Here is a 23,838-nt window from a genome sequence, read left to right as displayed (position 1 = left end):
GGCCTAGTAGAGTAGGTGAAAATAGTAGAAGATGCCAGGAAATAATGATGATGATAATTATAATAGTAATAATTAATAATTGTGGCATTTGTTAAGCACTTACTATTTGGCAGACTAGAAAATAAAGCTAAAACAGGACAGGAACTGTGTCCAGCTTGATTTGCTTGTAACCACCCCAAAGCTTAGTACAGTGCCTGGCATACAGAAAGCACTTAAATACCACAATTATTGGTCTCACATTTCCTCCTGCCATCAAGACATCTCTACTTAAATGCCCTGCCATCTCCTCAAACTTAATATGTCGAAAACAGAACTTATCTTCCCACCTAAACCCTGTCCTCCTTTTGACTCTCTCACTCTAGTCTATACTTTAGTCTGCTGCCCGGATCATTTTTCTACAAAAGCATTCAGGCCATGTTTCTCCATTCCTCAAGAATCTCCAATGGTTGTCCAGCCACCTCTGCATCAAACATAAACTCCTTTCCATCGGCTTTAAAGCGGTCCATTCCCTTGCTCCCTCCTACCTCACCTCGCTTCTCTCCTACAACCCAGCCCACCAACTTCATTCCTCTAATGCCAACCTACTCACTGTACCTCAATCTCATCAATCTCGCCGCCAACCTCTCGCCCACGTCCTGCCTCTTGACTGGAATGCCCTTCCTCTTCACTTTCCCCACCTTCAAAGCCTTATTGAAGGTACATCTCCTCCAAGAAGCCTTCCCTGACAGCCCTCACTACCTCTTCCCACTCCCTTCTGCATCACCCTGACTTGCTCCCTCTACTCGGCCCCACCCCAAGTCCCACAGGCCTTATGTCCATATCTGTAAATTTATTTCTATGTCTGTCTCCCCTTCTAGACGGTAAACTCATAGGGCGACGGAATGTGCTTGATATATTGTGTGGTACTCTCCCAAGTGTTCAGTACACTGTTCGGCGCACAGTAAGCTCTCAATAAAAACAACTGATTGACCTGGGTATCAATCCCACCTCGGCCACTTGTCTGCTGTGAGATCTTGGACGAGTTGCTTAATTTTCCTGTGCCTCACTTTCCTCATCTGTGTAATAATGATTAAACGTCTGTTCTCCCTCCTCAGACGATGAGCCCTGTATAGAACTGGGAGTGGGTCAAATATGATATTTTATTGACCTCAGCCTTCAGCATACTGCTTAGAATTTAGTAAGCACTTAAATACCACAATTAGAGTCAACAACATTATCATCATTCCTTATTAAGAAGGCCTGCAGGTGTCTCGTTGCTTCCTGGCTTTCCCTTGCCAGTATTCCTGTACCAGCATTCCCACCCGGAGTTCTCTCCCTCCCATTCCCTACCCAGTATTCCTGCACCAGCATTCTCAAATGGAGCTCCTACCCTAGAATTCTCTTTCCAGCAATTAACCTCAGTGCTTCCCATTCACAGTCTTACCCAGCTGCTCTCCAATTTCACCTTTCTAGAATGTTGGCTACACCATGTTCCTGTAAAAATTGTTTTTAGTCACTTATTACCATCCTCTAGAATGATTTATGATACTGACTAATGAAAAGGCCTAATGATTTACCTATCTTAATTCAGCTGTGATTTATTTTCATTTCAAATTTTCATTTAGGAATTCCTCAGGTTTTTTGCCCCCCAAAAATGTCTCTGGACATTTAATAATCAACTTTTTACTTTTGGTGATCATTTTATCATCTTTTTAGTTCACTATTCTTACTGGGTATTTTAGCTCCACTTGCGGAATTGTGTTTTGCTTCTAGGACATTCAGCTCTTTATAAAGACTGCCCATTTGGGCTCAACTTTGTCATTTTTCCCAGCAGCTAATGGAGTTAATGGCCCATAAAAACCAGCTTTACAATATTTCACTGAACAATAGGGCTACTATGAGAAAAGACATTGTTGGAACATAAATCTTCTGCATTCATCTTTAAAAGTGTCCCCTAGAATGATGAGCCATTTGCATGATTCCATTGTTTTTGGTCTTTAATGAAAATCTACCTGGATTAAGAATAGAGGATGCTATGAGAGAGCAATAGCCCCAATTCGGGGGTGTTTATTTAGTAATCTATTTCTCCAGAAAAATGGTTTTCAAGCAGTGTATTCTGAAATTGGGAAGCAGCACTATCTAATGGAGCAAGCACAGACTTGGGAGTCAGAGGAACTGGGTTTGAATCCCAGCTCTGCCGCTTGCCTGCTCTGTGTGACCTTAGGCAAGTCGCTTTACTTCTCTGGGCCTCAGTTCCCTCATCTCTAAAATGGGAATTAAGACTGTGAGCCCCATGGGACATAGACTGCCTTCTGATTCCCAGGCCTGTGTTCTTTCCACTAGGCCATGCTGCTTCTCAACTAATATTTTAGATGCTTAATACCACGCTTACTAACAGTCAATCGTATTTGAGTGCTGTGTGCAGAGCACTGTACTAAGCACTTGGGAGAGTACAATAGAATATAACTGACGCATTCCCTCATCACCAGGAAATTAGTCTAGAGTTCAGTGCGAGATGACTAGAGGACCCAGAAAGGGAGGTCAAAGTAGCTGATAAAGGAGATCGAGAAGGAGCACAGTCAGAAAGGCAGCATCGGATCAATGGAAGATGACAATGTAGCAAAATTGCATTGACTTTTATCATTTAAAATTGTAAAGGCTTTTAGCAGAGTATGAAATAAAATAGCTTCCATTAAAAATGTAAATCCATTACCATTTCATACCAATACACCATTTAACACAATGGGGTGATTGGCTCTTACATCTAACCATATGGTTACAAATGTACTCCATCAGTTATATTTACTGAGCATTTACAGTGTGCACAGTGAGAAGCAGCACGGCCTAGTGGATAGAGCATGGGCCTGGGAGTCAGAAGGACCTGGGTTCTATTCATTCATTCAATCGGCATTACTGTGTGCAAAGCACTGTACTAAGGGCTTGGGAGAGTGCAGTACAACAGTAAACATCTAGGCCCAGCTCCGCCACTTGACTGCTGTGGGACCTTGGGCATCTCACTTAACTATTCTATAAAATGGGTATTATGAGTGGGAGCCAATGTGGGATCGGCCTGTGGCCAGCCTGATTACAGTGTCTCTACCCCAGTGCTTAGAACAGTGTCTGGCACATAGAAAGCATTTGAAAAATGCCATAGGAAAAAAAAATGGTTGGTAGACACATTCCCTGCCATCACGAGCTTACAGTCTAGAGGGGGAGCTGGACATTGAGAAGCAGCGTGGCTAAATGGAAAGATCCCAGGCTTGGGAGTCAGAGGTCATGGGTTCTAATCCCAGATCCACCACTTAGCCGTGTGACTTTGGGCAAGTCACTTCACTTCTCTGGGCTTCAGTTACCTCATCTGTAAAATGGGGATTAAGACGGAGTCTCATGTGGGACAGCCTGATTACCTTGTGTTTATCCCAGCACTTGGAACAGTGCTTGGCACATAGTAAGCACTTAAATACCATCATTATCAAATATAAATACATTAATTCTGGATCTGTACATAAGTGCTGTGGGGATGAGGGAAGGGTGAATAAAAACTGCAAGTCCAAGCACAAAGTCGACACAGAAGGAAGTGGGAGAAGAGGAAATGAAGACTCATTCATTTTTCAGTGGCCCTGACTTTCTCCCTAATAACTTAGGATGCGGTTATCAATCAAGCAAGTCCTTGACCCACATAGTCCTTCCGGTCTTCATCCTCATTTTACAGATGAAGTAACCAAGCACCAGAGAAATTAAATGACTTGCCCAAGGTCACACAGCAGATGAGTGGTCAAGCTGGGATTCAAACCCAGGTCCTTCTGACTCTCAGACCCGGGCTCTATCCACTAGGCCATGCTGCTTCTCTAGAACCAAACATTTCTGTTGTAATAAGATGAGGATAATTATGGCATTTGTTAAGTGCTTACTATGTGCCAGGTACTGTACTTGAGAGCTGCGGTGGATACAAATAAATCAGGTTGGACACAGTCCCCGTGTGGGGCTCACAGTCTCAATCCTCATTTGACAGATGAGGTAACCGAGGCACAGAGAAGTGAAGCAATTTGCCCGAGGCCACACAGCAGACAAGTGGTGGAGACAGGATAAGAACACATGACCTCCTGACTCCCAGGCCCATGCTCTATCCACTACGCCTTGCTGCTTCTTTGAAGGTGCCACTCTTTGTGACCTCCATGATTTTCTCTAAATTTGGTTTAAGGTTCATGGGGGAAGGTGAGGCCAACCAATTCTTTAGACTAAATCAAAAACGGGATTCCATAACTGGCCGCATGAAGAATTCCTTACAGTCGGAAACCATCTGGACCGTTCCGACGTTTGCCGAGCCTCTGTGCGTGCACAGACAGATGAAAACATTCTCACCCCCCGGCTTGTCAACTGCAGCAGTTGATGTACCATTTTATACTACCACACTGGGACAAACATTCAATCGGTTGTGCTTAATATAGCCTCGCCTAATTCCCAAGCATCTAAATTTTTAAATCCTCGTTAGATACAGTGGGAGCCGTTATTCATTCTTTTAGATAGCCAAAGGTTTTTCCACCGTAGAACTCGAGGCTGTACAAGATAGAATCAATTAATTTTCAAAGATCAGAATGGGATTTATGTCTGCGTAACTCTTGGAAAGGGACCTGAACAGAGTAAGGGGGTGGTTAATGAGAAGCAGCGTGGCTCAGTGGAAAGAGCCTGGGCTTGGGAGTCAGAGGTCATGGGTTTGAATCCCAGCTCTGCCACTTTTCAGCTGTATGACTGTGGGCAAGTCACTTCACTTCTCTGTGCCTCAGTTACCTCATCTGTAAAGTGGGGAGACAACTTGATTACCCTGTAGCTACCGCAGCGCTTAGAACAGTGCTCTGCATATAGTAAGCGCTTAACAAATACCAACATTATTAATCCGAAAATTCCCCTCTAAACCATAAGTTCATTGTGGGCAGGGAATGTGTCTGTTTATTGTTCTATTGTAATCTCCCAAGTGCTTAGTACAGTGGTCTGCACACAGTAAGCGCTCAAATATGATCAACTGAAGAAAATATGTTCCCGCAATTCTTTTAGCAACTGCTATAGAAATGCATCCCTGTGGGCATTCAATAAATACTCTGTCAATCAACCAATCAGTACTATTTATTGAACACTGAAGTGATAGGGAGCACATAATGCAGCAGAATTAGCAGACAAGTTCCCTGCCTGCATCAAGTCTACAGACTAGTGTCTATGTCTCAAAGGAGTAAAAAAATAAATAATAATAAAAGCAATCAATTCCAAAAAAGGAAAACTCACATCTGCAAATCTCTGAACTTACTCATTTCGCCACCCTATTTATCCTCCCTTCTGAGCTGACTTTCCACTTCAATTTGTACCCCTTAAATACTTCGTTAATGATCCCCACAGAATTTGTGTACAGATCCTATTCTCTGCTGTTTCCACTGTCATTTTGCTAAACATCCGCCACTAGACTGTCAATTCCTTGAAGGTGACTGGGTCTACAAACTGAAGTGTATTTTCCCCAGAACTTAGTACAGTGTCTGTTATAAGTGTCCGTTAATGTGCCATGATATTGCCCTCCCAAGCACTCAGGATTCCATCATTCAATCCTATTTATTGAGCGCTTACTGGTTGCAAAGCGCTGTACTAAGCACTTGGGAGGGTACACTGTAACAGACATTTCCAGTGCTCTGCACACGATAAGCACTCAATAAGTTTGATTCAGTGCTCTGCACATAGAAAGGCTTAATAAATATGATTGATTTAGATCTCCTCATATAAAGTGCTCAGTAAATACCACTGACTAAAACATTTCTTTCCTGGAGCCTATATAAAATTCATTCCAGGCTTCAGATGGTCACTTGATATACAGTCTCAAACAAGGCCCACCACATCGCGTTTCGGCAGTGACTACCTTACCTTCAAGTAAAACGTTTTGATAAAACCCTACCTCGGTTTACATTGCAAGAAATCAGGTTCCAAACATGAAGCACGATTTAAGCCTTTTCCCAAAAGGACTCACTGCAAGGGAAATTTACTGTACAGCTTTTACACTGTTCTAAGATCTAAAAGGGGGGTGAGCAAAATAGCCCAAATACAAACAGCAAATCAGCAACCATGGGGAGCTTATTGACTTGTCACACGATAATATCTACCAAGGCGAGATAGAAAAGCTACGACTCGTACAGTAGAACCTACCTTATTAGATGTACTGATGTTAAAATGAACATTATTGATTAATTTTTTTTAAGAGACAATTTTCCAGAGACTAGATTAGAATCTGAAAACACTATTAACCTCGCAGCAATGAAAAAGACTTTCTCCCCTCTGTGGAGACAACTAAAGGAAGATTCACGCTAGAGGCCGATAACCTCACAGAAATTAGTTCCTGGTCCTCAATAGCCGTAGCAAACAAATATGGTTTAGAACATCCTCAGATTGGATTTGACGTTTCAGGAAGCACCAGAATGCTAACAGATGAACACATGATTGGGTGTCAAATTCTAACATCAATTTCTTTCCTGATAACTTCTGTGAGAAAACGGAAACAGGAGAGAAAAAAAAAGAAAACAAATATTAAGTTGGTGCATGTGTGTGTGCGAATGAGTGTGCGTGTTTGAGAGCATGAGAGAGAGAGAAATCTGAGCCAATCTGAGGTGATTTTCATAGTCTTTTCAATAGACATTATTTTCAGTGGATCCTAATAGCCGGAAAAATTATAAAAGAAAATACTTGGGTAAAAGTTGAAGCCTATGTTATTAAAATTGGGAAAAATCGAGAGGTTTTCTACCTTGAATAATTAAATCATCAGAATTGAGCCAGACAGAAGTGACATATATGTATAAAAGCTCAACAGACATGAGTTTTATGAGACTGGATATTATTTACTAGAGGATCCCCTCTAGACTGTAAGCTTGTTGTGGCCACATAATGGGCCTGTTATATTGTACTCTCCAAAGCTCTTAGTACTGCACTTTGCACATAGTAAGTGCTCAATAAGTGCAATTAAATGAACAGCCTAATAAACCTTTATTTATTAGATATTGATTCCTATCATTATTTTAAACTGATAAATTCATTCTACTGAGCATAATCATTGTTCTCTGAAAAGAAAGCGAATTGTTTGGGTGAAGAGAGAACTAAAAGGCAGATGCCTGTCCTTTGCCCAAGCTGGGTCTTCTGAACAGCTGAAAAACCCAATTTCAACCCAAAGCACAAAGGAGGCTGGAATGAAAATAGTGAGCAAAAACAAAGACTTTCAAGGCACAAATTCATATTCACAAATCACTTTAGCTTTTCTCTGCCTTTAGAATATGAATTTCTAATAACCAGAGTACTCACTTGAGCATGGGTGGGTCTGAAACTTCAATTTAAGCACAAACTGGAATCAGAATATACATCCCCTCAACAGGCTATGAGAATCACCACAAGTCTGAGTCGGTGGTTTACGAATCAGAGAAGAAGCTTTGCCTAGTGGTTAGAGCATGGGCCTGGGACTCAGAAGGACCTGAGTTCTAATCCTGACTCAACCACTTGTCCACTGTGTGACCTCGGGCAAGTCACTTCACCTCTCTGTGCCTCAGTTACCTCAACTGTAAAATGGGGATTAAGACTGTGAGCCCTATGTGAGACAGGGACTGTGTCCAACCTAAACTTGTATCTACACCAGAGTTTAAAACAGTGCTTTCCATCCACACAGTAAGAGTTTAACAAATACTATTATCATCAAAGTGTAACTGTCAACCAAGTAAATGAACAACAATGAGGAAGTGCATATGTCATAAGCTGAAGCAATTAATAATTGTGGCATTTATGTGTTTACTATGTGCCAGGCACTCTAAGCACTGGGGTGGATAAAAGCCAATTGCGTTGGATACAGTCCCTGTCCCAGGTGGGGCTCACAGCCTTAATCCCCATTTTACAGCTGAGGTAACAGACAAAGAAGTGAAGTGACTTGTCCAAGGACACCCAGCACACAAGCAGGGATTAGAACCCAGGTCCTTCTGACTCGCAGGCCCGGGCTCTCACCACCAAGGCACAGTGTATTCCCATCAGGATGATTACAAGATTCCCACAGCCAGCATGGAAGCTGGAGTCTTAGGATCGGACTACATGAAAAACGCTGATCTTTCCCAAGATGCCCAGTTTCCATTGAAGTTGGATTGATACTTTGTTACATTTGTCCTGAGGAGATTCAGGTCAAAAACAGGTTTTTCTACTGAAAAATATCTTCAGAAAGCCTGCTTGCCCAGGGCAGCCACGGATTTACATGTTCTGTATTTTCCTCATTGAGTACCCAGAGAATTAACCACTAAGTACTGGTTAATTCATAGCCTATTGCAGCAAACACATGTGAAAAAGTCAGGCTTTCAAAAGACCAAGCCATCAAAGAGGGTATTTCAAGTTTAAACATCAGGTTCTTTGAACTCCTTGAAGGAAATGTTCTTTAAGCACATAAAATAGCATTACTTTAGATTTCCTTGCTTTCAATTATGTTTGTTATATTTTCACTGGAGAATCTTGAGGGAAAAATCCAGATGCATAGAAGTATTGATCTTGTCTCAACCTATTTATAATCTACTCCCAAGCTGCCTGCAGTTCACATGCAAGGGTGGTTTAATTCCCCGTAGGCCAAAAAAACGATTTAAATCACATGATAGGATTTGGTTTCATTTTCTTCTTCAATAAACAACTCCCAAAGCAAATGGCTTAATAAGGTTTCACCCAGAATTCCATAGATAACTTCCCAGGACTATAGGCCAGGAAATACCTACAGCCACAAAGCCAGCTTTGGCCACACACATTCATTCCTTCAATCGTATTTATTGAGCTCTCACTGTACTAAGCCCTTGGGAGAGTACAACAGAGTCCCTGCCCGCAACGAGCTTCCAGTCTAGAGACATGAATACAACCTTCCCCCTCTTTCCCACAAAAAAGCTTTCTTCCTGACAGGGGCGAAAGGGAATCACCCCCCCCCCCCAATCCACACAGGGCAGACGGTGGAGTTTTTGACGGTCAAATTTTTCGACTGTCGAGCTTGAACTTGTTACTTTGATGTATTGACTTTTTAGTCGCTGCATTTTTCACTGTTCAATTTTTCCATGTTTCATCTCTCCCACTGGAGATTGTGAGTCACTTGAAGGTCAGGGGCTGGATCTTAATCACCTTCTGTGTCCCCTCACTGGTATATTCTGAACGGTGTCGTTTGAGTCACGGGGCCGTGGTGCTGTTGTGATTTTAAACAACTTAGACGAGCCACCGAAAGAAAGCCTTCCTGCCTATATCTGGAATTTAAAGCAACATAACCTGCTTAGGAATCATACCTACGTATCTCTGCTCCTGTTATAGCTATCTGAGAGGTTTAAAAATGACAACTATGTCACTGAGATGGCTAGAGCACAAAGTCTAGCATTTACTCAGTTCAAATTTCATCTTACATTCAAGCACTTTACTGCAAGAGTAGTTACATTAATTTATAACAGAATCTCCCAATTCCACTCATTCATTCAATCGTATTTATGGAGCACTTACTCTGTGCAAAGCACTGTGCTAAGCACTTGGATTGTACTTTAAGCACATAGTACGGTACTCTGCATGCAGTAAGTACTCATTTAAATAGCACGGTTGGATCGATTGATATAAAAGCTGCTTTTCAATGAGCTGTAATTATTGTCCACTGCTCCAGAGATTTCTCCCAAACACGACTTGGGATCCCATCTGCTCTAGCGTCAGCTGCTGGGGAACTCTACCAGCTTTTACAAGTACAATTTAAGGGAGTTGATAGACACATTCCCTGCCCACAATGAGTTTCCTCTCTAAAGGATAAAGCTCATTATCCAGAGACCCTAGAAAGTGGGTAGTTAAAGCCAGGGTCAACCTGTAGAAAGTGGATAATAGCTCAGTCACAGGGAGGCAACAAATCCCTCTGGAGAAACACCATTTTAATTAATTATGCCATTTACAAAGTGCTTATTGTATGCTATTCCCTGTATTAAGCGCTGGGGTAAAGTTAAGTGACCTTGCAGTTGCTTTTCACATCTTGATGTGTGCTAATCTACCCAATGATTAAAGGTAAATGAGTTTCTCCCAAGTTTCTTTCCTGTCCTGTCAACTCTGCTGGTGGCAATTACTCCAAAATAAAAAACTTAATTTAATAGTTCTGAATGTCTGATTGTGAACTTGAAATTAATTCCTCTCAAGGGCCAGGTCTTTTTTCAGACCATGGCTGGCTGACAGTGGAGAATTGCCAACTTTATTCAGGTACCTGTAAAAAAAAATCTGTTACTAAGACCGCTATAACAATTTTGTTTTTCATAATGCAAAGTTCCAGGGATTTGAATGCCCAAATGCAAGGGGTCTCAAAGGGACAAACAACAACTATGACAGATCTCAGAAATGCAATTTTGTTCAACTTTAACTTTCATTCCCTCAAATCCACCTTAACATGTCTGGAGAGTTTAAGGCTTTTTTCCTGAATCTCTTTCAATGATCATTTTTTAACATCCCCAAAATATGTTCAAATTGGAAGATAAATAAAAGGGGGTCACCATATATGCCGTGAACAATACACATATTTAGAGATTCTGATGCTTTACTTATGCTTTCATGTAAGTATTAAACACAAAAACATTTCTAAGTAGCTATTAAACCATATTGTGCCTAGTGGCAGAACAATAACAATAGTTACTCAGGCATTTGTACAACAGTAGCAATTCTATTTTGAAATTTCTACTGAAACAATTTTTAGATAGAGGAGGATGTGGAGACCCTTTTTCTAATTAAGTATTTTTCCTTTGGGAACAGTCACTCAATCGTATTTGAGTGCTTACTGTGTGCAGAGCACTGTACTAAGCACTTGGGAGAGTACAACAGGTACATTCCCCGCCCACAAGGAGGTTACAGTCTAGAGTCAGCAATGATGTGCTTCCTTCTCAAATGCAGATTTGAAATGTCCTTTTTCTGATGTAAGATATTTCACTGTTCATCAAAAATGGACTTTGGATTTTAGTCATTGGTGATACGCATCAAGGAAAAAAAAACTTCAGACGAAGAAGAGAAAGGAGTAAAAATGACTTCATTTTCAGAATTATGAGTTCAGAAGCAACCGGCAGAGAGCCCAATCTCAAGACTTCCCATAATTGGAGAATTTCATAAAGAAATATGGTATCATCATACAAATGATGGTACCATCTCACCTTTCTATTATGGTCATCTTTCTTGGGGAAAAAAAGCAGCTCAATTTTTTGGATTTGAGGGTTTTTGGTTTCTTTTTTTTTTTAGAAAAAGGACAGAAAATGACCATGAGATTGCTTCACGCCCCCAAGGGAGTCCATGTACATGAAGAGATTTAAGTCACTGAATTTCATCGGGCAAAGCTACTATCATTATAAAGATAGTTATCAAATCTCTTAACCATTGACTCATCCTCTGCACACTTCTGTTTCTGTAATGCTTTTCCCAGGAACTCCTTCTGAAGGCCTTATTGTCAACTCAGACTGGTGGAGAAGAGGGATTTTTCTTCAGTGGTCTTCTCACAATTTTATTTAAAGGACCCAAGCAGAGGGGTGTGAGGGAGGTGTGGTCCGAAACCTTGGATCTAGCCCAGTAGGAAAGAGATCTGTCTTTGTTTTTAACTCTATCGCGGTCCAGAAAATAAGTGGCTCTTCAGGGAGCCACACGGTAGTGGACGGCAGCATGGTCCTTCACCAAGATGGCAGCCACCTCACCCTTCTCAAAATGGTGGTTCCCCTCCAATGTTGCCTTTCACAGAGGTGGCATCTGCCTTGCTCTTCTCAAAGATGGCAGATGCAGAATTCCTCCCAAACACAGCACCACTACTGCCCTTCGCAAAGATGGTGGTGGGATCGAAATGACCTTTAAACAAGGCAAAAGTTGGGACCTTGGGATTGAACTGCTTGGGGTCTTCAGTCAAGTGGCAGGTACGGGGGTCTCTGAAGGTCTGAGAGCTCAGTGTGGGCAAGGAACGTGTCTACCAAGTCTGTTATATTGTACTCTCCCCAGCGTGGCGTTCAGTAATAATAATATTGTTACTTGTTAAGCGCTTACTATGTGCAGAGCACTGTTCTAAGCGCTGGGGGAGATACAGGGTCATCAGGTTATCCCACGTGAGGCTCACAGTTAATCCCTATTTTACAGATGAGGTAACTGAGGCACCAAGAAGTTAAGTGACTTGCCCACAGTCACCCAGCTGACAAGTGGCAGAGCTGGGATTCGAACTCATGACCTCTGACTCCCAAGCCCAGGCTCTTTCCACTAAGCCACGCTGCTTCTGTACAGTGCTCTGTGCGCAGTAAGTGTTCAATAAATGATTGATTGCAGGTCTTGTTCCTGACCTACACCAATGGAGTAATTGGGAGGCAGCATGGCCAAGTCGATAGAGCACAAGCCTCTGAGTCAGAAGGACCTGGGTTCTAGTCCTGGTTCCGCCACTTGTCTACTGTGTGAGCTTGGGCAAGTTACTTCCCTTCTCTATGCCTCAGTTACCTCATCTTCAAAGTGGGGATTAAGATTATGAATCCCATGTGGGTCATGGACTGTGTCCAACCTGATTACCTTGTATCTACCACAATGATTAGGAATAATGCCTGGCACATAGTATGCACTTGAATACCATTTAAAAAAAAAGTTACCAGGAACTCTGCAGGAGTTAGGATTAGAAATCTCTGTAAAATGTATTCCAGTCTCTCTCAACAGATAAATCCAAAAGTGAGAAGCAGTGTGGCCTAGTAGGGAGAACACAGGACTGGGAGTCAAAGAGACCTGGGTTCTAATCCCAGCTCTGCCAATTGCTTGCTGGGTGACTTTGGGCAAGTCATTTCACTTCTGTGCCTCAAACTTCCTCAACTGTAAAATGGGGATTTAAAACCTGTTCTTCCTCCTTCTTGGATTGTGAAAACCACGGAAGATAGGGACTGTGTCCGACCTAATAAACTCGTACCTACCCCAGGGCTTAGAATAGTGTTTGACACATAATAAGCACTTAACACGTATCATTAAAAAAAATTAAAGTTGCTCAAAATAAAATAGCAATTCATTCAACAGTGACAGAGCGATCACTGAGGCTGAGTTGGTAAATGGGGAAAGGAGGTTATTAGGGCTTTTTGTTTTGTTTTTAAAAGCCTCCTGGCCAGCACTGGTATGATTGAGAAATCTTATTCTGCCCCCTCTTCCTCCCAGCTGATCTTGGGTCTATGAATTTAGAGACAAATATAACAATTAGGGCATTTATTAAGTGCTTACAAACATAGAGCACTAAGTGCTGGGGGAAAATGCAAGATACTCAAATCAGATACAATGCCCGTTCCATACAGGGCCTACTCTCTCAGAGATAAAAGCATGAAGAAGCAGCATGGCATAGTGGATAGAGCATGCGTTTGGGAATCGGAAGGTTGTGGGGGGGTCTAGTCCCTTCTGTGTGACCTTGGGCAAGTCGATTCACTTCTCTGGGCCTCGGTTACATCATCTATAAAATGGGGATTGAGACTGAGTCCCATGTGGGATAGGAACTGTGTCCTTCCTGATATACTTGTATCCACTCCAAGCCCTTAATACAGTGCCTGGCACATAGTAAGTGCTTAACAAATACCACAACTATTATTATTAAGAGCATATTCCCATTTTTTGAGGGACAGGCACAGAGATTGAGTGAATTCCCCATGATCACACAGCAGCACGGGGGTACTGCTGGTTTAGAACCCAGATCTGTTGCCTCCTCATCTTATGCTCTTTCCATTAGCCAAAAACTAGAATCTGTTTCACTCTCCCCCATCAGTGTAGTGCTACTTCTTGCCAAAACCCCACCGTATTCACTTGAACCCAGGAAGGTCTTTAAGGATACTTTATTGCTCCAGGTAAGGAAGAGGACATTAGCCTCCCGGTCAACCTCTAACCTATCTCAGTAGACATTACCGGTATCCCAGAGCCGTTCAGCCTCCAGAAACTATCCCTCATTCAATCCCTCTCTTCCCTTCCTCACTCCCTCCCCACAACACTATAGTCCTCTTTTACTGACCTCCACCCCTCCATTTTGGGGGTTTTTTAAGGCAATTTAAGTGCTTACTATGTGCCAGGCACTGTACTAAGCTCTGGGGTAGATCAACAGTATTTGAGAGTTTACTCTATGTACAGCACTATACTAAGCACTTGGGGGAGTACACCAGAATTAATGGATTCGTTTCTTGCCCATAAAGATTCATTCAATCATTTTTATTGAGTGCTTACTGTGTGCAGAGCACCGTATTAAGCACTTGGAAAGTATATTTCAGCAACAAATAGAGACAATCCCTACCCAGCAACAAGCAGGTTGGATCCCCTCAGTGGGCTCACAGACTTAATTCACAGTCTTAAGCTTTCAAGACAAGAACTCTGCACTTCTAAATGTAAAACCCTGTCCCTAGTCTTGTATACAGGCCTAATAAATGTTTAACAATACTCTGATGAAGGCATGGAAGAATCACTTTAAAAGCATTATCGATGGTATTTATTTAGCATCTAAGAGCAATACCTAACCTGACAAGAGTATATATGGTTTTACAAAGGCACGCTAACGACTCTCTCACTGTGGCAATTCATAAACCAGTGTTGAAGGTGGTGGGGGAATTCTTACTGATGATGAACACTTAAAAGAAAAAAAAAAAAACACTATTACCCAGTGTCGACATTTCACTATTTACCTCCTATTCATTAGGTGTATTCCAAATTGCTTTGAGTCTTCTGGAATAATGAGGTGAGAAGAATTGGAGGCAGATTATAATTAACACACTTGACACCAATCTAAGCAAGAACGCTACACCTTCCGGTGGAATTGAGAAATAAGAGTCAACCTCTGGACACGGAGTAAAATGAGGGAGGAATTGGAATTTATGAAGGAGTTGAGGAAGGAGAAAGGGATATGGCCACACCTTTGGAGTAGATTAATGCTCACTGACCAACCGGGCATCTGTCTCTCCCCTCTCCAGTCCATACCTCTGCTGCCGGGATCAGTTTTATGAAAAACAGTTCAGTCTATATCTCACACTCATCCACAACCTCCAGCGGTTGCCCATCCACCTCCCCATCAAAAGAAACACCTTGCCATCGACCTTCAGGTACTCCATCAGCTCGCTCCCTCCCAACTTGCCTCACTGATCTACTGCAACCCAAACCTGACATTCCACTCCTGTAACTCCAACCAACTTTCTGTACCTCGAGCTCATTTGACTTGCCACCGTCCTCTTGCCCTCGCCTTCCTTTACACCTAAAAACTCCCTCATTCATTTGTATTTATTGAGGGCTTACTGTGTGCAGAGCACTGTACTGATTGGGAGAGTACAATACAATAATAAACAGACATCCCCTGCCCATGATGTGCTTATATTACAAAGAGGGAGAGAGACCTCAATAGAATTAAATTACAGATGTGTACATTAGTGCTGCGGGGCTGGGAGGGAGGATGAAGGGAGGAGTCAGGGTGATGCAGAAGAGAGTGGGAGAAAAGGAAAGGGGGGCTTAGTCAGGGAAAGTCTCTTGGAGGAGATGTGCCTTCAGTAAAGCTTTAAATGGAGGGGAAGAGTCTGTCAGATAGGAAGAGGGAGGTCATTCCAGGCCAGAAGCAGGAACAAGAAGCAAGAGGGCAAGATGAGATCAAGATATAGTGAGTAGGTTGGCATTAGAGGAGAGAAGTGTGTTGGCTTGCTTGTAGTAGGAGAGTAGGGAGATGAGATAGGAGGGGGCAAAGTGATTGACCGCTTTAAAGCCGATGGTGAGGAGTTTCTGCTTGATGTGAGGTCGATAGGCAACCACTGAAGGTTCCTGTGGAAGAGGGAAACATGGCCTGAACATTTTTGTCAAAAAATAATCTGGGCAGCAGAGTGTAGTATGGACTGGAATGGGGAGAGACAGGAGGCAGGGAGCTCAGCAATCAAGATGGAATAGGATCAGTGTTTGGATTAATATGGTAGCTATTTGGATGGAAAACCTAGTGGATAAAGCACGGGCCTGGGAGTCAGAAGGACTTCATTTGTAATCCCAGCTCAGCCACTTGCCTGCTGTGTGATTTTGGGGAAGTCACTTCACTTCTCCGTGCCTCAGTTCCCGTATCTTTAAAATGGGGATTAAGTCTGTGAGCCCATGTGGGACAGGGACTTTGTCCAACCTGATTAACTTCTATCTCCACCAACCCTTAGTACAGTGATCGGCACACAGTAAGTGCTTAAATACCATAAAAAAGGTAGAAGAGAGATAATACTCCCCCTTAGCCCCCAGTGCTTCAAGAAGTGGAATCTGGGCACGTAACCACATTTACACGCACATGATACTAAATTATTTGGAATATGCTCTTAGAAATTGTAGAAAAATGTAAAATTATGCTGATTTTTCCCCTTCCCCTCCTTTTGTTCCAGGCACCTATTGTATGTTCAGTGATGAAGTCATAAGAACCATATCAAAGGGTATTACATTTATTCTCCCTGGATATTGCATTATCTTTCAAACAATTGGATAACAAAACCTTATATGCATTGTTTTCCAGGGGTACAAATCAGGGACTTAATATTCACGAAAGCAGACTCTTCCCTACAGAATTATCTCCAAAACAATAATTATGTAAATTAATGATTGTCCAAAGCACTTAATTTTTTCTCAATATGCAATCTGAGCTAGCCTAAAGACAAGTTAATGAACAGTCTTAAAATGAAATGATAGAAGTGCCTTGGCTCTTTAATCAGTGATAAAGTTCAGAGAACACAATGAACACTCTCAGAGGAAATTCCGAGTTTGCGAAACATCCTAGGTGCATTTCTCCCCATCTTACCGGAGCAGGTAGACTATTAGTGAGATCTGATGAACACTCCAAGTGAGTTTTCAAAGGAAACATTTACCTTTACACATCATTAACTTAATGTTCTTTAACTTACTAGTTATCAGTTTTGTTTTTTTTTAAGATACTGCACCAAATTCCTCTCCTTCCAGTCCCTGAAAACTCCTTGATCCTCCTGGATCTCAAAACCATACAGACTACAGCATCATTAATTATCCTTGTTGTCACTTTCAAACTATAGAAATGAGCAACTTAGTGGTGCAGCTGCATAATATTAGCAAATCTCAGTTAAAGATTAGTTCAAATCTCTTCCCTCCCCAGCAGGAGCACACACAAAAACACAAGACAGGGTGGCCGAGTGGATGAACACAGGCCTGGGAGACAAAAGGACCTGGGTTCTAATCCCAGCTCCGCCACTGCTCTGCTGAGTGATCTTGGCAAGTCACTTCACTTCTCTATACCTCAATTATCTCATTTGTAAAATGGGGATTAAGACTGAGTCCCGTGACATGGACCCTGTCCAGCCTGATTAGCTTGGATCTATCCCAGTATTTAGTACAGTGTGTGGCTCACAGTAAGCGCTTAACAAATTCCATTTAAAAAAGGCAAAGTTGAGTCATTGCTAAAAGCTGTGGTATTTCCACACCTCAAAATGTGTGGGTAATTCTGATCACCTCAGCTCAGGAAGGGCAAAAAAAAAAAAAAACCACCACACACCTGAAAAGGGACAAAAAAAGGACACCCAAGACTAGAGGAATGGAGATCCTTCTGTATAGTAATAATAATTGTGGTATTTCTTAAGTGCCTACTATGTGCCAAACACCATACTAAGCACTTGGGCAGATACAAAATAATCATGGGGCTCGCAGTCTGAATAGGCGGGAGAGGAGCTATCCAATTCCCATTTTGCAGATGAGGGAACTGAGGCACAGAGAAGCCAAGCGACTTGCCTGAGGCCACACAGCAGATAAGGAGCGGAACCTGCTATTAGAACCCAGATCCTCTGATTCCCAAACCTGTGCTCTTTCCACGAAGCCACTCTGCTTCTCTATGAGAATAGGGGGATTGAAAAGAGTAGTGCTTTTCTGATCGAAAGGTGCAGGCTAAAAAATGCCAGATTGAAGTTCACAGAATCATGGAGACACAAACGATGATCATAAGACTTGTTCTGTATAGATCCCTCCCTACCACCCCCAAGAAGAAGGGGCATCCACTGAATTGTACTTTCCAAATGCTTAGTACAGTGCTCTGCACAAAGTGCTCAATAAATACAATTGAATGAATTGATAAATGAATTAATCCACTGAAATGAAAGAAGGAAATGTTTCTCTAATAATAATGATAATACTTAAGTGCCTGTGTGCTACGTACGGCACTGATTTCTGGGGCCAATACAAGACAGTCGGGTGGGATGCATTCCCTGTCCCACATGCGGCTCACAGTCTAAGTAAGAGGGAATAGGATTTAATCCCCATTTTACAGACGATGGAACTGAGGCCCAGAGAAGTGAAGTGACTTGCCCAAGGTCACCCAGCAGACAAGTAAAGAAGCCGAGATTAGAACCCAATCCTGCAACTCTCTGGCCCAGGCTCTAGCCACTAGGCTATACCCTGTAGGTGCCATCCGTTCTCTTCTAGAGCCAGAGCAAATCACATTTCACCCACAGAAGCAGTTTTACCTAGGGGAGAGAGTCCAGGCCTGAGAGCCAGAAAGCTCTGGGTTCTTATTGCAGCTCTGCCACTTGCCTGCTGGGTGACCTTGTACAAGTCATTTCATTTCTCTAGGCCTCAGTTCCCTCATTTGTAAAACAGAGGATTAAGACCGTGAGCCCCATGTGCACATGGACTGTGTCCAACCTGATTAGCTGGTGCCTAACCCAGCTTCACACAAAGTACTTAAATATTTAAAAATAGCAACAACCCTACTGTGACCTCGCTCACCTAGACTTCTAATGACTCCCTCTTATTCAAGTCTAAGCGTTTACTCCATTTTAATCCTCTCACTTGCTTCCAACACCAATGACTATTCCTTCATCCTGGCAGGACTATCCAACCTGGATTTCACTGACACAGTACTCTCCTGTTTCTTCCATTTCTCCGATGGCTCCTTCTCAGTCTCCTTTGCTGTTTCTTCTTCTGCCTCTCGCCCCTTGATTTACATGTCACGAGACTTCTAGCCTGTCTTCTCATCTGCTCTATCGCTTTACATTTCACCCTCCTTCCCGGCCATCCCTACATGGATGATGATGATAAGATTAATAATGATTTATTCATCTTAATGTCTTTCTCCCCCACCGGATTATCAGCTCCTTACGGGCAGAGAGTGTGTCTGTTGTACTCTCCAAAGCGCTTAGTACAGTGCTCTGCACATAGTAAGCACTCCAATATAATTGATTTTTTAATGATGATTATGATGGTATTTGTCAAACACTTACTCCATGGCACACACTGTACTTAGTACTGGGGTAGATAGAAGATAATGAGGTTGGACACAGCCTCTGCCCCACATCGGGCTCACTGTTTTAGTAGGAGGGAGTGGGATTTAATCCCCATTTTACAGGTGAGGAAGATGAGGCCCAAAGAAATGAAGTGACTTGGCCAAGGTCACTCAGTAGGTAAGTGGCAGAGCTGGGATAAGAACCCAAGTCCTTTGACTTCCAGGCCTGTGTTCTTTTACCTAGGCCACCCTGCTTCTCCCTAGCACCTTAAACTGAGCTATTCATCGTGGCTAAAAAAATCAAACGCCTCATATTCCCTCAAAGCATTCTTCCTCCCAACTTTCTCATCACAGTCAACAGTACCACTCTTCTCTCTGTCCTAGTAGCTCCCAAATCTCAGTAAATTCACTGTGGGCAGGAAATGTGTCTTGTGTTACACTGTACCCTCCCAAGTGCTTAGTACAGTGCACTTAGTAAGCACTCAATAAATACAACTGAATGGTCATCTCTGACTCCTGTCCATCTATTAACTCAGTGTGCCCTTAAATCCTGCCGATTATTCCATAAATGATAATAATAGTAATAATAATGGCATTTATTAAGCACTTACTATGCACCAAGCTCTGTTCTAAGCACTGGGGTGGATACAAGTTAATCAGGTTGGACACAGTCCCTGTCCCATACGGGGCTCACAGTCTCAATCCCCATTTTACAGATGAGGGAACTGAGATCCAGAGAAGCCAAGTCACTTGCCCAAGGCCACATGGCACAGCAGTGGTGGAGCCAGGATTGGAGCCCTTCTGACTCCCAGGCCCATGCTCTTTCCACTAAACCGTGCTCCCAGATCCTCCCCTTCCATTTCCCTGCAAATGACCACCACCATCCTCATTCAAGTGCCCATCATCATTCTCCATCTGAAATTCTCTACCAGGCACCTCATTGGTTTTCCTGCCCCGATCTCTGCCCTCTCCATCCTATACCCCGGCTGCCTGGATCTCCTTTCTAAAAACACCATTCGACACGTGTCCCTGCTAATTCCTCAAAAACCTCCAACGGTTCCTCTTTTCCTGTTACCTCAAGCAGAATATTAAGTCTGTGAGTCCTATGCGGGACAGGGAATGTATCCACCTCAGCGCTTAATACAGTTACCAGCACAGAGTAAGTGCTCAACAAACCCCACAGATTTTATTAAATCCCTGACCACAGTCTTCCCTCCTGAGATCTTTGGGAGCTGAGATCTGTGGGATCCAATCATCTTGTATCTACCCCAGTGCTTAGTACAGTGCCTGGAATACAGTAAGCACTTCACAAATACCACAATTACCATTATTATTACTCCAAGCTTATCAAGAGCTCTCACTTCCTTGCCTTAGAGCACGGGTTTGGGAGTCAGAGGTCATGGGTTCTAATTCCAGCTCCACCGCTTGTCAGCTGTGTGACTTCAGGCAACTCACTTCACTTCTCTGTGCCTCAAGGACCTCATCTGTAAAATGGGGATTAAGACTGTGAGCCCACCGTGGGACAACCTGACTACCTTGTATCTGTTCCAATGCTTAGAGCAGCGCCTGGCACATAGTAAGCGTTTAAATTTAGAGAAGCAGTGTGGCTTATTGTAGAGCACTGGCTTGGGAGTCAAAGGCCGTAGGTTCTAAACCCAGCTCCACCACTTGTCAGCTGTGTGACTTTGAGGCACAGAGAAGTTAAGTGACTTGCACAGTTACCTCATCTGTAAAATGGGGATTGAGACTTGTGAGCCTTGGGGCTCACAAGTGGGACAGTCTAATTTCCTTCTATCTCCCCCCGTACTTAGAACAGTGCTTGGCACAGAGTAAGCACTTAAATACCATCATTATTATAAAACTGCTCTCATCAGCTGCTACTGCTCTCCATTCCCCCGATTCTAAACTTTTACTGTGCCTTGCTGTAGAGTCACCAACTTCCAACTCTTTAGCCATAGTCTTCCCCTTACCCGCTATGTCACCATCAATGGTATTCAGTGAGCACTCACTGTGTGCAGAGCACTGTACGAAGCAGCTGGAAAATTACAATACAGAGTTGGTAGACTTGTTCCCTGCCCACGATGAGCTTCCAGACTGGGGGTGGGGTGTGTGAAGAGATGGATATTAAATTTATAATACATAATTGCTGTGGAGTTGAAGGTAGACCAAATAGCAAATGCCCAAAGGTCCCAGCTCCAGATGAGTAGGTGATGCTGAAGAAAGAGGGAGCTGGAGAAAGAGAGAGCTTAAAAGGGGAAGGCTTCGTGTAGGAGACGCGACCTTAATAAAGCTTAGGAAGGTGGAGAGTGGTGGTCTGCTGTCTAGGGAGTAGGGAGGGAATTCCAGGCTAGGGGACGGACTTGGGAACGGGGTCGGTGGAGAGAACGACGAAATCAGGGCCCAGTGAGCGAGCGGGAGCTAAAGAAGTGGAACGTGTGGGCTGGGTTGGAGTAGGAGATCAGCTAGGTGACATAGGAAGGGGTGAGCTGAAAAAGTGTGGGAGAGGGAGCTAAGTAGGAGTCCAAAACTAAATGAGTTATCCAGGAATGGGAGTACGCCAAGCTGCACAGAAAGCAGAAGAGAACATCTCTCTGTACTTCATTTACTAGGCCCAGGTAAAACCCAATCCTCTACCCGTTGTCAATCACCCCACCCTTTAAGAGAAACGGGTGGGACACTGCTTTCCAAAGCCTTCCTTTCACTCCCACTCCATCGAGGGTCCTCGGAAGCTTACGCGATTGCCGTGACACCTAAAATAAAAGGCAGTCCCTCGCTTAAACAAACTTAGGAACCTGTTAGCTTAATTATAAATAAATAGGTCATTGAAATTCAGTGTGATTCAATTACAGAACTGTTTGGATTCATTCTGTTGGAACACAGGGTTCTGTGTCGAGAGGCGCTATATGGGATTTTGTTTGCAAACGCAAGTTCTGTATCTTCAATAATATATATCCTCAAAATATTTTTGCATAATAAATGAATTGGCATTCCTCTGCAAATTAGCGAAGCAGCTTGGTCTGGTGGAAAGGGCACAGGACTGGAAGTCACAGGGCCTGGGTTCTAATCCCAGCTGTGTCTGCTCTGTGACCTTAGGCAAGTCACTTCATTTTTCTGTGCCTCAGTTACCTCATCTGTAAAATGGGGATTAAGACTGTGAGCCCCACATGAGACGCAAACTGTGTCCAACCCAATTATCTCATATCTACCCCAGAGCTCAGAACAGTGCTTGGAACATAGCGCTTAAATACCACAGTACCATAATTATCAAAGATTATTGATTTTTATCTAATGGGCAAATTAATGCATTCAGAGGATTTTGACACTGGGAAAAGGGAAAACGGTCAGGCCAAAAAGGGAAAATGGTCAAGACAAGACTGTGAGCTTTTTGTGGGCAGGCATTGTGTCTGTTTATTGTTGCATTGTATTCTCCCAAGTGCTTAGTACAGTGCTCTGCACACAGTAAGCACTCAATAAATATGAGTGAATGAATTAAGTAAACAACTCCATGTTTCTATGATCTTCAAACCAGATTAAGAATCTACTGAGTCGTTGACCAACCTTCTCAAGGGCCGTGAGACCTCTACTCCACCCAAACGCGCCCTGCTCTTCGAGCATGCAATCAATCACATTATTGAGCACCTACTGTGTGTAGAGTCCTGTACTAAGTGCTTGGGAGGAAAAATTCCCTACCTACAGAGAGCTGATAATCTAGAGGGAGCTTTTCCCCCACAAGTCTCCCAAGCGCTCAGTACAGTGCTCTGCACATAGTAAATCCTCAGTAAATGCCATTGACTGACATTTGGAAACCTGGGTTTCAAGAGATAATTCTATACGGCCAACCCCTAAACCAGCCACCTCACTGTTTGTTTATATTATGGTGCTTTTTAAGGGCTTACTATGGGTGAAACACTTTTCTTAGCACTGGGGTAGGTACAAGTCAATGAGGTTGGACACGGACCCTGTCCCTCCTGGATTTCCAGTTTGAAGAAAGAGGGAGAACAGGTATTGAACCCCCATTATACAGTTGAGGAAACTGGGGCACAGAGAAGTTAAGTGACTTGATCAAGATCACACAGCAAGCAATTGGCAGAGTCAGAATTAGAACCCAGATCCTCTGACTCTCAGGCCCGTGTTCTTTCTTCCAAGCCAAGCTGCTTCTCGCTGGTGGCTAATGGCCTCCTCCTAAAGGATTTTTAAAATTAGCTACAGTAACTGTCTCAAAACTTTTTGATATACATTTTATAAGGTTGTTAACCTATTTAGTAAACCACAGCAGAAACACATCATAAAGTCAAAAAGGCACAATCTGACAAAGATTTCCATCATGGACAACTCGAAGCCTTTTAGCATAGCTGGTGGGAGGGTATTCCATCAAATAATGCGCAATTTTAAAAATTCACCTCTTAGAGCAATGAATTCAAAGACTCAGAAGGATTTATTCTGACCAAGACGGCAATACATAAAAGGCATTTTAGCTAGTTATGCAGCCAAGACTAATTAAGGATGGGGTCAAAATAATCCCCTAGAAATTAGAATCTAGAAATCGTTCCTTAGATCACTTAGTTCCATTTGAAAAAAAACCTAGCCGGCAGAGATGGGCAAAGAGGAGTAATGTCAAAGTTGAA

At 42.9% G+C, this 23,838-nt stretch overlaps 1 long non-coding RNA gene across 3 annotated transcripts in view; it reads right to left on the bottom strand.

Moving 5' to 3' along the window:
• The window catches only part of LOC103170936, an 89,338-nt gene that overhangs the window by 58,447 nt on the left and 7,053 nt on the right, over nt 1-23,838 (bottom strand). Inside the window, exon 3 of one of the 3 annotated variants that reach the window (XR_005661123.1) lies at nt 10,114-10,225. The exons of the other annotated variants lie outside the window; for them this stretch is intronic. This is a non-coding gene — a long non-coding RNA (uncharacterized LOC103170936). Of the gene's footprint in view, nt 1-10,113; nt 10,226-23,838 lie in introns of those variants that run through there. 3 annotated transcript variants of the gene reach the window in all.

The sequence above is a fragment of the Ornithorhynchus anatinus genome, chromosome 19 (assembly GCF_004115215.2).
Source record: "Ornithorhynchus anatinus isolate Pmale09 chromosome 19, mOrnAna1.pri.v4, whole genome shotgun sequence".
Classification (NCBI taxonomy): Eukaryota; Metazoa; Chordata; class Mammalia; order Monotremata; family Ornithorhynchidae; genus Ornithorhynchus; species Ornithorhynchus anatinus.
The sequence above is the reverse complement of the archived record's forward strand: the minus strand, read 5'-3'. Positions and strand labels throughout refer to the sequence as shown.